General features: G+C 37.2%; 1 pseudogene; it reads left to right on the top strand.

Moving 5' to 3' along the window:
* Window positions 1–3,947: 3,947 nt before the first annotated feature.
* LOC111750544 (U6 spliceosomal RNA) lies at window positions 3,948–4,048 on the top strand (annotated as a pseudogene).
* Window positions 4,049–15,895: the final 11,847 nt, after the last annotated feature.

The following is a 15,895-nucleotide window of genomic DNA, read 5'->3' on the forward strand; positions in this document are numbered from 1 at the left end:
ATATAATAAAATCAGTTTTAAAAAGAAGAAGGATGGTAATGGCTTACGCAAAATAAAATGTTAACTTTTCTTACTAATCTGGTGGTGCTAGGATTAATATTTTATTCTCGAACTTTTTAAACAAAAAAATGGGATAAAGGAAATTAGACATTATAGAATATTCTAACCTTGCATCCTGAGAGTGAGGATTCTCAGTGTGGGACGGTAGAGACACAAATTTAACACAGGAGAGGCAGTAAAAACCCTGCACTACTGACGTTGGTTGGAATTGAGGTATTAACTCACAAGCTCTTTCTCCCTCTGTGTGTACATTGGAGTCCCTGGGTGGCACAAAGAATTGACATGTTCTGCTGCTAACCGAAAGTTTGAAGATTTGAGTCCACTCAGAGACACCTTGGAGGAAAAGCCTGGTGGTCTACTTTGGAAAAAAACAGCTATTGACGATCCTAAGGAGTGCCATTCTACTCTGACATTCTTGGGGCTGCCCTCTTCTCCCCTCCTTGCCACAGATGAATGCCTGAATAAAAAGTGGAGAAAACTAATACATGAAATGCCTCGGGGAAGAACTTAGTAATATTTGCCACTATTTACCCTGATTATAGTTGTGCAAGTAACGATTTATTGAATGTCTTTATTTACGATTGTTAGGATGGTGAAGGACCGGCAGTGTTTGGTTCTGTTGTACATGGGTCCCTATGAGTCGAAACTGACTCGATGGCACCCAACAACAACAATAGTCTTTGCTTTTAAATATTTGTTTGAATTTCTGTCTACTTTTATGTTTATTTATAGTAAAAATGATTTTCACAAATGATGGGGAACTTTGTAATATTAATAAACACATAAATATTGCTAAATTGCATCTGGTAAGCTTGTGTGAGGAAGCTGGATTCAGCTCATCCTTACAGGTATTGTATATTATCTTGCTCAATTCTATGGAGAGATATAGAGTGGGGAGGCAGCGAGAGAGACACAGAGAGAGAGAGAGATCGAGCTGTACTTCATTGTGTTTACATACAAATGAAGTGAAATTCTTTTTCTGGGTCCATTACTTGGATTTTTGTCAGTTCTTAACTCTGGCCATATTTATGACTGCTATTTTTGTGTTTTTGTTATTAATTTTTCATGAGCTCTTTATATGTTAAGGATATCACATCTTTGTTATATTTATTACAGTTCACTATTTTCCTTTAGTTTTAGGTTTTATCTTTCTGATATTATCATTTATTCTAATTATAATTTTCATAATCCTTTTAGATTTTAAAGTCCTGGGAGTAAATGAACCATAATTTTTCTTATTCTTTAGTTTATTCCAAGTACTTCAGAACAATGCATACTAAATATTTGTCACTAAATAAATATCGTTGGATAAATAAGTGAACTTTTTGCAACCCTAGGAAATTTTGATTGTATTAATATAAGCCTTATAGCAACCTGAGGAAAGCTAAAAAGCAAAGAATCAAAACATAAAAAGAAAGATTCAGTTTTTGTTATATACAGTGCTCTGGCTTATTTAAAATTTCTCTTTTAAATTGTAGGAACAATTCATATTTTTTACAGAAATAGTTAAAAATCATAAAAGGACATCAGCATTCATTTTAGACAGTAGCTAAACTTTTTTAGTAGTTGTAATTTTAGCACCCACTGAAAAACAATAAAAAAAAACTGATTAACAATAAAAAAAAGATTAACAATAGATAATGATAAATCAAAATGAATTTGTATGTTAAATATCACTATATATATCAGCTTGGACAATCAATCCCCTTGGATGGGTGTAATAGCCAAGAAATCAAACAAGGTTTTGCATTGGGCAAATCTGCACAAAAGACCTGTTTAAAGTGTTCAAAAGCAAAGATGTCACTTTGAGGACTAAGGTGCCTCTGACCCAAGCCATAGTATTATCGATTGCCTCATATGCATGTGAAAACTGGACAATGAATAAGGGAGACCGTAGAAAAATTGATGCCTTTGAATTATTGTGTAGGCAAAGAATGTTGAATATACCTTATATTGCCAGAAGAATGAAGGAATCTGTCCACGAAGAAGTACAGCCAGGATGCTCCTTAGACGTGAGGGTGGTGAGACTGTCTCACATACTTTGGACGTTTATCAGGAAGGACCAGACCCTGGAAGAAGTACATCAAGCTTGGTAAAGTAGAGGGTCAGTGAAAAATAGGAAGACCATCAATGAGATGGATTGACACAGTGCCTGCAACAATGGGCTCAAGCATCACAATGATTGTGAGGGTGGCACAGAATCAGGGTAGCGTTTCATTGTGTTGTACATAGGGTTTGTGTGAGTCGTAACTGACTTGATGGCATCTAACAGCAGCATGTATATCAGCACATGTTTGAAAAATGAGTCCTGCATATGGATTTCTGTATCCTTTCCAATACCTCTGTTCATTGTCTTGCTCTCAGTTGAATCTTCTCTGTGACTCTCACTTTATGGACCACTGTATTAAGAGGAAAAATGCATCTATTGGTCACACCCCACTCCAATTTTATAATCCCATGAAAAAGAATAAAGTCCACTTAAAAATTGATTGTTTTTGTCTACATTTTTCCGTCCAAGTATAATTTCCTCGTTTCTCAGAGCAAACGTTATTTCCTGCTTGTCCATTTCGCAAGATAAAACATGGGTTTAGTTCACAGCAAAACCAATGCCAATTTGCAGAATTATGGGCTACTTTTTTTTTTTTTTTACCCCAAATCTATGTAGTGTCCTCTGACATAGGTTACTATGGAGAGGAAATTTAGCATTTTTAAAAGACAAAAGAAGAGAGTTTTGTTTTCCTATCAAAGAGACATTTCAGTATCTTAAGTGCTCATTTGCAATCCCATAAAATGTTTTCTTTGCCTTTAAGTGTCAAGGTGATGTTTTCCTGATTAATGCAAAATAAAACACACAGCTCCTTCTTCACACCTCAAGTGACATTAGCAGGTGGGAGACAATTATAAGTAGGTTTCCCGAGGCTAAAGCTAAAAGACCTTTAACTTTAGAACTTAAATTCTTGTATAAGAAGTTATAATTTTTAAAGCATTATCTGCTCTAAATATTTTTAAGATGTAAAATAAAATCTAAAGTACCAAGGGGCAAAAACACTCTCACATACAGACAACAAATTTAATTGCACATCCAGCAGAGAAGCAGGTATATTCAAATATGACTATCATTACTCCAATAATCAAATTTATTTTAACCACTAAAATTTCTCCAGTAATAATAGACCCTATATTTTAACATTCATGACATTTCCAAATCATGAAATTACCTGAAGTAGTTTGCACACAACCCTACTGGGAAGTGTGTAGATTAAGTATTATTGGCCTCATGAGAACCCCAAGGTGTAGAGAATGACAGGACCCAGTCCAGGATCACACAGATAATGAATAATAAAGACAGTACTAAAATCAAGGTGGCTTCATTCTCTGTCAAGTTTTTATTCAACTAACTCTAAACCAAAACCTCACTCATTGCTGTCGAGTTGATTCCGACTCATAGAGACCCTATATGACAGAGTAGAACTTTCCCATAGGGTTTCCAATGAGTGACTGGTGGATTCGAACTGCTGACCTTTCAGTCTGCAGCCCAGCTGTTAACCACTGCATAACCAGGGCTCCTTTTATTCAACTAGAGTGCCTCTATTGGCAATAGTATAAATTGCTTTGTAGCATTTAATGTTTATAAAGCAAGTCTTAATTCTTAGTTATATAGTTCATGAAGATGGTCAATTTAATAAAATAGGTTAGAAAAAAAGATTCTCAACATAATAATGTAGCCAAGAAAAATTATAACATATATGAATATTGATACAAATTACAATTATGTCAATATTGATATAAATGATAGTATTCTTGCTTATGAAACTACATATTTCTATTATAATATTAAGTGTCTAATGGTGGTTGGAACTATTAAGAACAAAAAAAAATTTTTAATTGTGCTTGTTCGGTAGCACATATAATAAAACCGTAATGATTCAGAAAATTAGCTGGCCTTGCAAAGGATGACACACAAATTCATGAAACACTCTTCATATGCTTTGTAAATATGTGTTCTTAAAAATTGTTTTATTATATACCTTTAAGAGATCTTGTAAAGCTTTTATCGGTGGATACCACCTTTAATAGAAGTAGGTTAGTAATTATAAGGTTAGCAATTTTTTACATTTTAAAGTAGTCTTTAAAGTTTAAATTTTAAATCTTAGGTGCTATAAGTGGTCTGTTTTATTCCCTGAATTAATTCATAGTGCTTGCCTGCTGGCACAGTGGTTAACAGCTTGGCTACTGACCAAAAAGTCAGCAGTTCAAATCCACCAGCCGCTCCTTGGAAACCCTATGGGGTAGTTCTACTCTGTTCTATAGGGTTGTAATGAGTGGGAATTGACCTGAGAGCAATGGGATTGTTACCGGGTGGAAACCCCAGGCTCTGTTCGGTGTGATTCGAATTGGCCAATAAATGAGAGACAGAGGTGGGAGAGCAGGAAAGGCACTTTTAGTTAATCGCACAAGGAAAGGAGTCATTTGGAGTTGCTGTCACCAAGGCTGCCCTCTAAGAGTGAGGGGAAAAGTTACTTTTAAGGGGTTTGCAAGTAGGGAATTCACACAAGTTATGTCAGCATTCTTTACCAGACTGTAGGCGCAATGGAGTTTACATATAACTTTCAAGCAAAGAAAGCAGGATTTTAATGCAAAGTTGTGGGAGAGGAAGCAAAGAAAAGGGAACAGGATTTTTAATGCAGTACTGTGGGGGAGGAAGCCAAGCAAAGAAAACAGGATTCTGATGCAAAGCTGCTTGAGGCAATGCCTTAGGTTTGGTATGGTTTTTGGTTTTCCGCCATATTCTACTTTATTCCCATGCAGGTTCTTGCTCAGCATGACTTGTATTGGCCAATAAATGAGAGGCCAGTGTGGAAGAATGGGAAAGATGCATTTATTTTGTTGTACAAGGAAAGGAGTCAGCCAGAGCTGCTGCTGCCAAGACTGGTCACCAAGGGCAGGGAGGCAAGTTACTTTTCAAGGGGCTTACAAGTAAGGAGTTTATACAGGTTAAGTCAGCAACACCCTTAATCATATTACACAGGCGCAACGGGGTTTACATACAACCTCCAAGCAAAAGCAGGATTCAAATGCAAAGCTGGAGGGTGGGGAGGGAAGCCTAGCAGAAGAAACAAGGTTTTTTAGTACAACACTGTGGGGGTTGTCTCATTTTTTATATTTCAATATGATATCACTACAATGTAGTATCAAAATATTGCTTATAATCTACCCTTTTATTTATCCTCTACTGGAGAATCCCAAGATGGATAAACAAGAAGTTGGAGACAAATAGAAAGATATTAATATTACAAAACACCATGGATTTTTACAATTATAACAATCTACACTGTGAATTAATAAAAAAGTGCCTTGATCAGAACAATTTTTGTTCTTTCACTATGTCAGCTACTGTATCTGATTTTTTATATATGCTCACTTTTGCAGGGGCACAATTTTAGATACCTTTTTATAATCAATTATTAAAAAAAATCTTTTTTCCCTTTATAGTTATTTGAGCTTGATAATTACTTTTGAAAAACAATGCCTGAAAATAGCAGGAAAACGGTAATATTAAACCAAAAACGAAACCAGTGGCTGCCAAGTCGATTCTGACTCATGGTGGCCCCATGTGTCTCAGGGTAGACCGCTCCGCCTTTCTTCCAAGGCTCTTCTGGTATACTCAAACCCCCAACCTTCCAGTTAGCAGGCGAAGGCTTTACCATTTGCTCTACTCAGAGACTCCCTGGTAATAATGAAATTTCAATTTAGAAATAAGTTCCTGGTGATGCAAATGGTTAACATACTTGGCTGCTAACCAAAAGTTTGGAGGTTCAAGTCTACTCAGAGGTGCCTTGGAAGAAAAGCCTGGTCATCTCCTTCTGAACAATCATTGAGAAACTCAGGAAGCGCAATTCTACTCTGACACACATGGGGTTGCCGTGAGTTGGAATTTCAAATGGGAATGTCAATTTGGAAAAAAAAGTAATTAGAGTTATAGAAGACAGTATCTAGAAACATGTCTCAGATTCAGACCTGGAATATTGAACTCATTTATGGCTTGGTTTAGGAAAAACCACTTGTGTCTCATCCTCCTGAAATGGAGAGCTAACTTATAAATTAAAAAAAAAAGTACAAAGAAATGAGAAGTAGAAATGCATGAGCTAATGAATATATATGGTTTAGTTCAAAAATAAATGCTTTAATAAGAAATAAAAGTTATTGTATGAGAATAAAATATAAATTGAGATTCATATTGGAGCAATCTATAATTAAAGGTTATATTGAAATAAAAACATTCTACCCACCCAACCATAGGAACCCTAAAAGCATTCTAAGTAGTACATGGTTTCATTGAGAATACGTTCTGTTAAAGCAAAGTCACGGTTACTCCTGACTATGTATTTCTTAAGTGTGTGTGTGACATCTAAAGCTACTTTTATTGAGTGTTTATATCTGATTTCATCTGTATCAAATATAACCTCAGCACCCATGTTGTGACTTTGAATTGTTTTTAAATGAAAGCACTGTAGCAAAATTAACAGCACTTTATAATAATGGAGAGAAATAAAATTACTCAAATAATGCACAATTCAAAATCTCATACACAAAAGATAAATTTTTAATGTTGTTAAATTATGTCCAAGAAAAACTCATTTACAAGCTCATAAAAGATTTCTAACAATGGCAAAATACAGAGCCTTATTATAATAGAAGAAACTGATCATTCATTCTAAAGCATATATGTGGACTTTTTTCCCATACTGCCATTTACTGCATCCAAATAAAAATTGTGTTTCCAACTTATTTAACTTCTTAACTGAAGGAATCTGATAAGTCCATTTCTTGTCATGGCACATAAATTTATCCAGGTGCCTACACTCAAAATAGTGCTAACCTATCTTGGGTATATTTCCTTGGTACATACACTACATCAAGTTCTCTTGGTAAAGCTGACTAATCAAGAGCAGATAATTTCACCCAGGTATAAGAAATATACAGTCTGGTCAGATATTTTGGAAATAAAAAGATGGACAAAAGATTAATCTCAAAGAAATTTGAACTAAAAACCTGAGAGCCTATGTTAGTTACATGTGGCTGGTCCTGAGGAAAAGTTAGAGTTAAAAAGCACACAGTAGAACATGTTTAAGTCAAAGTAAGGCCACACACATACACACACAAAAAAGATGAGGTGTAAGCAGAAAAAAAAAAAACAAAAAATTTTTTTTTTTTTGCAGAGGAATGGAGTTTTTAGAAGGAGGTGTATAGTAACAGCTATGCCATGAGAGGGAGAGGAAGACAGATACTATGCTGGAGCTTCGTTGTTTCTGGATAACTTTTACCTCAGTTCTACATGTATCTTTGTAATAACTCTCTTCCTTTTGTTGTTGCTCCCTATCGCGTCGATTCTGACTCATAGAGACCCCATGTGAGAGAGTAGAACTGCCCCATAGGGTCTTTTAGGCTGTAATCTTTACAGGAGCAGATTCCAGTTCTTTCTCTTGCTGAGCTGTTGGGTGGGTTCCAACCACTAACCTCTCAGTTAGCAGCCCAGAGCTTAACTGTTGCACCTCCAGGGCTCCTTCTCTTCCCTTTAGTGGGGCCCCTTTACTTAACCAAACAGTGCTGTGACAAATCTAAAGAATTTAGAGGTAACTTGCAGGGGAGAAAATTCTCCTGTTCCAACAAAAATTCTCTAATGAATTCCTCTAAGCACTCCTTTTATCTACAGGTCAGCAAACTGCGCTCCAAAAGTTATGTGAGCTACACACATATTCATTTGTTACCAGCCTCTTAAGTTAACGATTCTCATACTTAAGGCAACTACCCTTATTATACACACCAAACTAAACCAGTTTTTCAAGACTCAAGTCTCTTAAGAGTCTAGTATGTTGGTTTTAACACATACACACTGAAGAAAAATAGGTAGCAATTTGCATTTTTCTATTAAAAACAAATCTTAACAAGACAAATAATAAAGATGACTGATGGACGCGAAAGGACAAAGTTGAATGTTGATTGCCTCAGTCATAAAAATAACACCCACTTTACATTCTCTTAAAGGGTCTTTTTTTTCCCCTTCAGGTTTTGAATGTTAGAAAATAGGAACTAAAAGCTCATTGTCACATTTATGCATTATTAAATGATAACACTCACTTCATTTCATTTTCACCAGCTTAATTGTTAAAAACATTCATTAGGCAGAAACCCTAGGCCCACTGACTCTGTACTGAGTAAGGCTATTATGCTCATTCCAGTATGCTTAGCAGTCAGTTGCGTTTTAATTCTGTCTTCACGAATGTGAATGTTGAATAAAATTGAAATTCCTTAATGTATCATTTCAACTTACAATGAAAAAAACTTTCATAAGAGTAAAAGAGCATCTGTCCTATGACAAGATTCTTATAAAAGCGGGTTTCTAGGTAGTCCAGAGGAGCCCTGGTGGCACAGTGGTTAAAGTGCTCAGCCACTAAGGTTTGAATCCACCAATGACTCCGAGGGAGAAAGATGAGGCAATCTGCTTCCTTGAAAATTTACGGTCTTGGAAACCCTATGGGGCAGTTCCACTCTGTCCTATAGGGTCGCTATGAGTTGGAATTGACTTCTCTGCAAGGGATTAGGTAATCCAGGTCTCCAGAGTGACAAAAATTCAAAATAACATTTCACTTTTTATGAAATTTCCCTCTTCTGCTTAGATTTTGTTTCTGAGCGACTTATACTAATCTATATTCCATGCTATTTTGTTGCATTAAAAGGGCAACGATTACGTGGTAAAATCCACTTGGGAAAGGTCTACAAAGAAGCTTTATTAAAAGTGAGGAGAATAAATATTTACTATCAGAGCTGCCTTTTAGACCCCTTTTCTTTGTCCCTGAAAGAATTTGAATTGAAAAGAAATGTCAGTTATATCTGTTTGCTACTCTGTTGAGTCTTGCGACAGGGTAAACTCTGGAGACTCTTGGGATTAACTTAAATATGAGGCTCCCAAGGGAGAAAAACAGGTCAAACTCAACCTCTAGAAGCTTCTCTGCTGCACTGGCTGCCTGGAAGGCTGCCAGATTATTCCGTGTCTTTTGGAGGTTAAAAGCCTTGACTACTGCACCTCTGAATATAGCTGCTCTACATCTGTGTCTTGGAGCCCTGGTGGCTTAGTGGTTAAGAGCTTGGCTGCTAAACAAAATGTAGTCAGTTTGAATCCAACAGCCGCTCCTTGGAAACCCTATGGGGCAGTTCCACTTTGTCCTATGGGGTCACTATGAGATGGAGTCGACTCGATAGTAATGGGTTTTTCGGTTATACCAGACTCAGGATTTTACAGAACTTTCAAGGCTGTGAGAAATCAACTGAGATTTATCAAATGTATTATGATTACAAGCAATAATTTTGTAATTCCTATTTTGTTCCAGTGGTGAATCAGAAAAATCTGCGGTTTATATTTGCCATTTTCAAAGAAATTTAATAAAACTTTTTTGTAGTTCTTCTTGCTGATCCCATTGTTTATAAGGTTCCAAGCATGCTACCTTTCAATTATTCAAATCAGTGGGTAACTGTCCATGTACAGAGGTACCTTCATTTTAACCAATTGTTACAATTTCCTCTTCCACACCACCTACTGTCAAAAGCATTTCTGAAAATATATTTGAAATATTTTTTCTTTTTTTTCTCTTTTTTGTTGTGCTTTAAGTGAAAGTTTATAATTCAAGTCAGTTCCTCATACAAAAACTTACACACACATTGTTATGTGACCCGTATTGCTATCCCTATAATGTGGCAGCACCCTCTTTTTGCCCATGTCTGCTCCCCTCTGCCTTCTCATCTTTCCTCTGGACGGGAGCTGCCCACATAGTCTCAGGTGTCTACATGAGCTAAGAAGCACACTCCTTACCAGTATCATTTTATGCCGTACGGTCCAATCTAATCTTTGTCTGAAGAGTTGGCTTTGGGAATGGTTTTAGTTTTGGGCTAACAGAGAGTCTCGGAGCCATGTCCTCTGGAGTTCCTCCAGTCTTAGTCAGACCATTAAGTCTGGTCTTTTTACTAGAATTCAAGGTCTGCATCCTACTTTTCTCCTGCTCCATCAGGGATTCTCTGTTGTGTTCCCTGTCAGGGCAGTCATTGGTGGTAGCTGGGCACCACATAGTTCTTCTGGTCTCAGGCTGACGGAGTCTCTGGTTTATGTGGTCCTGTCTGTCTCTCAGGCTCATAATTTCCTTGTGTCTTTAGTGTTCTTCATTGTCCTTTGCTCCAGGTGGATTAAGATCAATTGATGCATTTTAGATGGCTGCTTGCCAGCTTTTCAGACCCCAGACACCACTCACCAAAATGGGATGCAGAATGTTTTCTTAAGAAACTTTGTTATGCCAATTGACCTAGATGTCCCCTGAAACTATGGTCCTCAGACCCCTGCCCCTGCTACTCTGTCCCTCGAAGTGTTTGGTTGTATTCAGGAAACTTCTTAGCTTTTGGTTTAGTCCAGTTGTGCTAACTTCCCCTGTATTGTATGTTGACCTTCCCTTCACCTAAAATAATTCTCGTCTACTATCTAATTAGTGAATACCCCTCTCCCTCCTTGCTTATCCTCGTAACCATCAAAGAATGTTTTCTTCTGTGTTTAAACCTTTTCTTGTGTTCTTATAATAGTGGTCTCAGATAATATTTGTCCTTTTGTGACTGACTAGTTTCACTGTGCATAATGCCTGCCAGATTCATCCATGTTATGAGATGTTTCATGGATTCATTGTTGTTCTTTATCATTGCATAGTATTTCATTGTGTGACTATACCATAATTTGATTATCCATTCATCCACTGATGGGCCCCTTGGTTGTTTCCACCTTTTTGCTATTGTAAACAGTGCTGCAATGAACATAGGTGTGCATATATCTATTTGTGTGAGGGCTCTTATTTCTCTAGGATATATTCCAAGGAGTGGGAATGCTGGGGAGTATGGTAGCTCTAGTTCTAGCTTTTTAAGGAAGCATCAAATCTATTTCCAAAGTGGCTGTACCACTTTACATTCCCTTATTTTTCTTTTATTTACCTTTTACCCCTCCTAAATAGAACTCCCACACTGAAAATTAAATAGTTCAGATCATTAATGATTTTCATGTGGTGAAAGCAAAAGTATATTTTTTGGTGGAGTTATCTTGTCAAACCTCTCTTTATTCACTTACTGAATTTTTGAACATCTGTTATTGCTATGCTTTGGGGAAATGGATATGCCCAAGACAGACAACCCATATACTTAGGGTATTTACAGTTTAGTTTGGAAGACAGGCACTGAACAAGTATTACAGATGTGGTAAATGTTACTGAAGAAGGACATTGTGCTTGGTAAAGTAGAGGGTCAGCTAAAAGAAGAAGACCCTCAACGAGTTGAATTGACACAGTGGCTCCAACAATGGGCTCAAGCATAACAATGATTGTGAGGATGGTGCAGGACTGGGCAGTGTTTCACTCTGTTGTTCATAGGGTAGCTATGAGTCGGAACCAACCTGATGGCACCTAACAACAACAAATGTTAGAAAAGGGTGTCATGGGAACTATAATTGAACTAATTACTCTAGCTTTGATGTTAGAAAAGTCTCTTTGTGGAAAGCAATTTTTATTTGAGGTCTAAGATTAAGCAGAAGGCTGATTTGTGAAGTGGGGATAAGCAGGGGTACTTTACAGAGGGGAAAAGCAGGTATCCACCTCCTTACCTTTCTTTCGGGTAACACATAATCATCTAGCAAAAGCACTAAATCCAGGTGATAAATAACAAGAATTTAAAATTGGGGACAAAAAAGAGTGAATGCATTCAATTGTATTTAGAATGTGGATTCAAAAGGACTTCGTGATTGAGTGGATCAGGAGATGAGGGAGAGGGTGAAGTTAGAGAAGCTCCCACATTTGGGGCGTGAGCCACTGAATAGGTGATGTTACCAGTCTTAAGTTGAGTTTTCTAGGGAAACAAAACCAGTGAAGCACACTGTGTATGTATATATGTGTATATATACATATATATTAGAGAGAGAGAGAGAGAGAATTTATCTCAAGGAAGTGGCTCACTCAGTTGTAGAGGCTAGCAAGCCCCAAGTCCATGGGTCAGGTGTCAGGCTGGAGGCTTTTCCTGACTCACGTAACTGCAGGGGCTGATGAACCCAAGATCGGCAGATCAGACAGCAGACTGTTGGCTCACCAGTTGAGGAGACTGATGATTCCATGATTGGCAGGCAGCTGGCTCAAGTCCGAAGAACTGGAGGTCAGCTGATAATAAACCAGATATAGGATCCAGAGAAAGCTTTCCTAGAATGTCCATATACATATATATTGGATGCAGGCCACACCTCTGAGGAAACTCCCCTTACAACCGATTGGCTGATCGTATCAGATCACATTATGGAGGATAACTACATTATTACAGAACTGCAAATTACATAATTACAAAACTGCTAAACTACATTATTACGTAACTGTCAAACTATATCATTTCGTAACTGCCAAACCACTGAGAGTCATGGCCCTGCTAAGTTGACATACAACCTTAACCATTCTAGATTTGCCTGGGTTGAATTTGAGGGGTCCAAGAGATAAACTAGTGGAGGTGGTAAGTAGGTAATTAAATATATACTGCTCCAGGAAATAGACTGGAGATACACATAGGTATCTTAACCATATTCCACAATGAACTCATCATCTACATCAACGTGAAATACAGATTCTCCTATATCTCTTTGATTATGGATCTAGCATCCATCCTGCCATCAAAGCCAGGAGCTTGAGATTCACCCTTACTCCTCACGTTTTTATTCTCCATGTTTTATTCACCACTGTGTCCCTCTAATTGTACTTCTTATATTTTTCTTGATGCCCTCCCCTTAGCCTCACCCTCTTGAGTCATTCCACAATTCTCCAAGCTTTTTCTTCCCTAGGGAATTGCAATAACCTGCAGTACTATTTGAGTAGTTCCCCATCATGTCCACTTGGAACCTCAGAATATGACTTTATTTGGAAATAGGATCTCTGTAGAAGTAATTTCTTAAGTAAACATGTATTCTTACTAGATTAGGGTGGGCTGTAAATCCAGTAACTAGTATCCTCATAAGAAGGCCATGTGAAGATACACACGGAGGAAGAAGACCATGAGATGACTGATGGAGGCAGAGATTGGATTGATGCAACCAAAAACCAAAGAGCACCAAGGATTGCTGACAACTAGAAAGAGGCAAGAAATGATTCTCCCTAGAGCCTTCAGAGGGAGCATAGCTCTCCTGACACCTCAGTTTGGGGCTACTAGTCTCCAGAACTGAGAGTATAAATTTCTGTTGTTTTTAGCCACCCAGTTTGTGGTACTTTATCATGGCAGACCTAGAAAATTAACATGCCTTCTAGTTAAAGTTTTTTCCTCAAATCCATCATATTTTTAAAATGATCATTCGTATTGCTTCCTGGGTGAGCTATCTAAAACAAATAGATTTCTTTGTCCTCCCTCTTATCTCCTTCCCAGCCTTAACTTTAGTGAGTTTTCTTATGCTTCTTGATTTTATTAGCTGTTTTATTTTTTTTCTTACTTCTCTTTTCCTGTATACATGGCATAAATTCTCTTCCATTATTTTCTTCTTTACCAAATATTTTGCTTAAGATCTAAAAAAAAAAAGATCTAGCCAATATCAATTTTAAAAAACTATAATTATTATGGAGGCAACAAAGAAGAATAAGAAAATAGAAAATAACAAAATGACCTATACAAAAAGACTGTTTGGATTCAGATTCCAGCCTCAATATTTACTAGCTTGGTGACCTGGAACAATTGACTTAAACTACCTGTGCCTCATTGTCTTCATATGTAGAATAAGGATAATAATAGTGATGACTTACTAGTGTTACCCTGAGAACTTAGTTAATATGCTAATATGCTTGGAAGGGTACCGATGCAGAGAAAACACTGTATGTTGCTATTATTAACTATACAAAGGATGAGTTCTGAATACGAATAAAGGGGCACATGCATACAATATTAATTAATTCAATTAACTCCATTGTTAACCCAGCCAAGATTTACTGAGTACCTGCTGCGTATTCCAATACTAGTTGCATAGTGGCAAACATAAAAACAGTGGTTCTTTCCATTATAAAAATTAACACTCAGTGGTAGAAATACATATTGCAAATCTGCAAGGAGTGATTATTTATCAACACCTTTTTAAACATTACATGGGCATCACATACTCAATATTTTTGTAATGTAACTTTTCCCTAACACATTTTCTCTATCCTTTGCCTCTTGGATTCAGTAAAAGCAATATCCGCCCATTTGCTCTATTAGAAAATATGAATTGTCCTCCACTGCTCACCCTCACTTGTATTCATATATTCAACAAGTACCTATTGGCTTCATTCTTTGGAGATACAGCATCACACACAATAGGCACAGTCCCCACACTCCTTTGCTATGCTATTTTGACTATCTTATACTTCTTAGTTAATTTCCTCAAGGAGGTATTGGTCTCGGTGAGAAAAAGTCATAAATATCTAAAAGATTAAATTGCATTAAGTAGTTAAAACATGCAAAAAAAAAAAATATGGGAGCTGTTATAAGACAACAGGAGTTGCTAGGTAGTGCGAAGGTTAATGTGTTCGGCGGCTAACCAAAGGTTTGGAGGATTAAGTTCACCCAGAGGTGCCTTGGAGGAAAGGGCTTGTGACCTACTTCTGAAAAATCAGCAATTAAAAATTCTGTGGAACCTGCTTCTACTAGGACACGCCGTGGGTTGGAACTGACTTGACGGCAAGGAAACATGTGCCTCTACCGTGAAGAAAACAGAAGAATGCAAAGGAAGAAGACGCCATCTTTATCAGAAACGGTCCTGAAAGCTTTTTATATTAGAGGTGATATTTGAGAGATGATAGGCCTTGAAGAGGTAAGGAAGAAATATGATGTTCGGCTAAATTCATCACTTGCTCATTGGAGCTGATTCTTTTCCTTAAATGTAAGATTGCAAAATCACTAAATTATTAGTGTCTGTTTTTTTTTTTTTTTGTCTAGGCAGTCCACAGGGTATCCTACCCTATCTCAGCTCAACTCTAAACACGTTTTTCAGGATGTGCTCATGATTTGTCCATATTATCTAGGATGGTATTTGTACATGATTATCAAGGATTTCTGAAATCGCAGGGAAGATCCAAAAAAATAGGATTAGACACACAACCCCAGAGCTCACTTTGGCTGCCTTTTGACCAAACCTGAGTCTGCCTTATCTGTGTTCTCCATGTTTATCCCTGATGATTCTTGTTCCCAGCTAGCTTTGTCTATAAATTTGTCTCTCCCCAGTGGTCAATTGACAAAGGCTTTAACCCAGGCTGTGCTAGCAAAGTTATTTCCTGAGATCTTGGTCAGTCGTGTAAATTCTACAAACTCTATGACCCTGACTGTCCTGGCAAATTTTGGGCTCCCCATTAACATAATTCCCTGATCTGATACACAGTCATTTAATGGAAGGAAAATATCTTAATTAAAACATATGATTAGCTATGTCAATTCAAATGAAAATGACTCTCTAATTTAGACACAGACATAGAATTTTAAAGTTATCAAGGGCCTTAGGGATCACCTCGTAAATGAAGGGTTTTGGTAATTGTTCTCCCTGTTCTCCCTGCTGTGTCCATTAGCATCAGCATTGCGTTCAGTGCTGTCAAATGCATACTTTTAAAAGGGGTAGTATGACCTTAGGAATAGGGAAACTTTCAGATAGTTGGACTTCTTAACAATCTTGCTAAAGTCCTCTGACCCTACAGTTCATGACATCATTATTTATTACTCAGGGGATAGAATCATTTATGGCTTAGAGTAGATAATAAAAGGGGTTACTACC

The sequence above is a fragment of the Loxodonta africana genome, chromosome 17 (genome assembly GCF_030014295.1).
Source record: "Loxodonta africana isolate mLoxAfr1 chromosome 17, mLoxAfr1.hap2, whole genome shotgun sequence".
Classification (NCBI taxonomy): domain Eukaryota; kingdom Metazoa; phylum Chordata; class Mammalia; order Proboscidea; family Elephantidae; genus Loxodonta; species Loxodonta africana.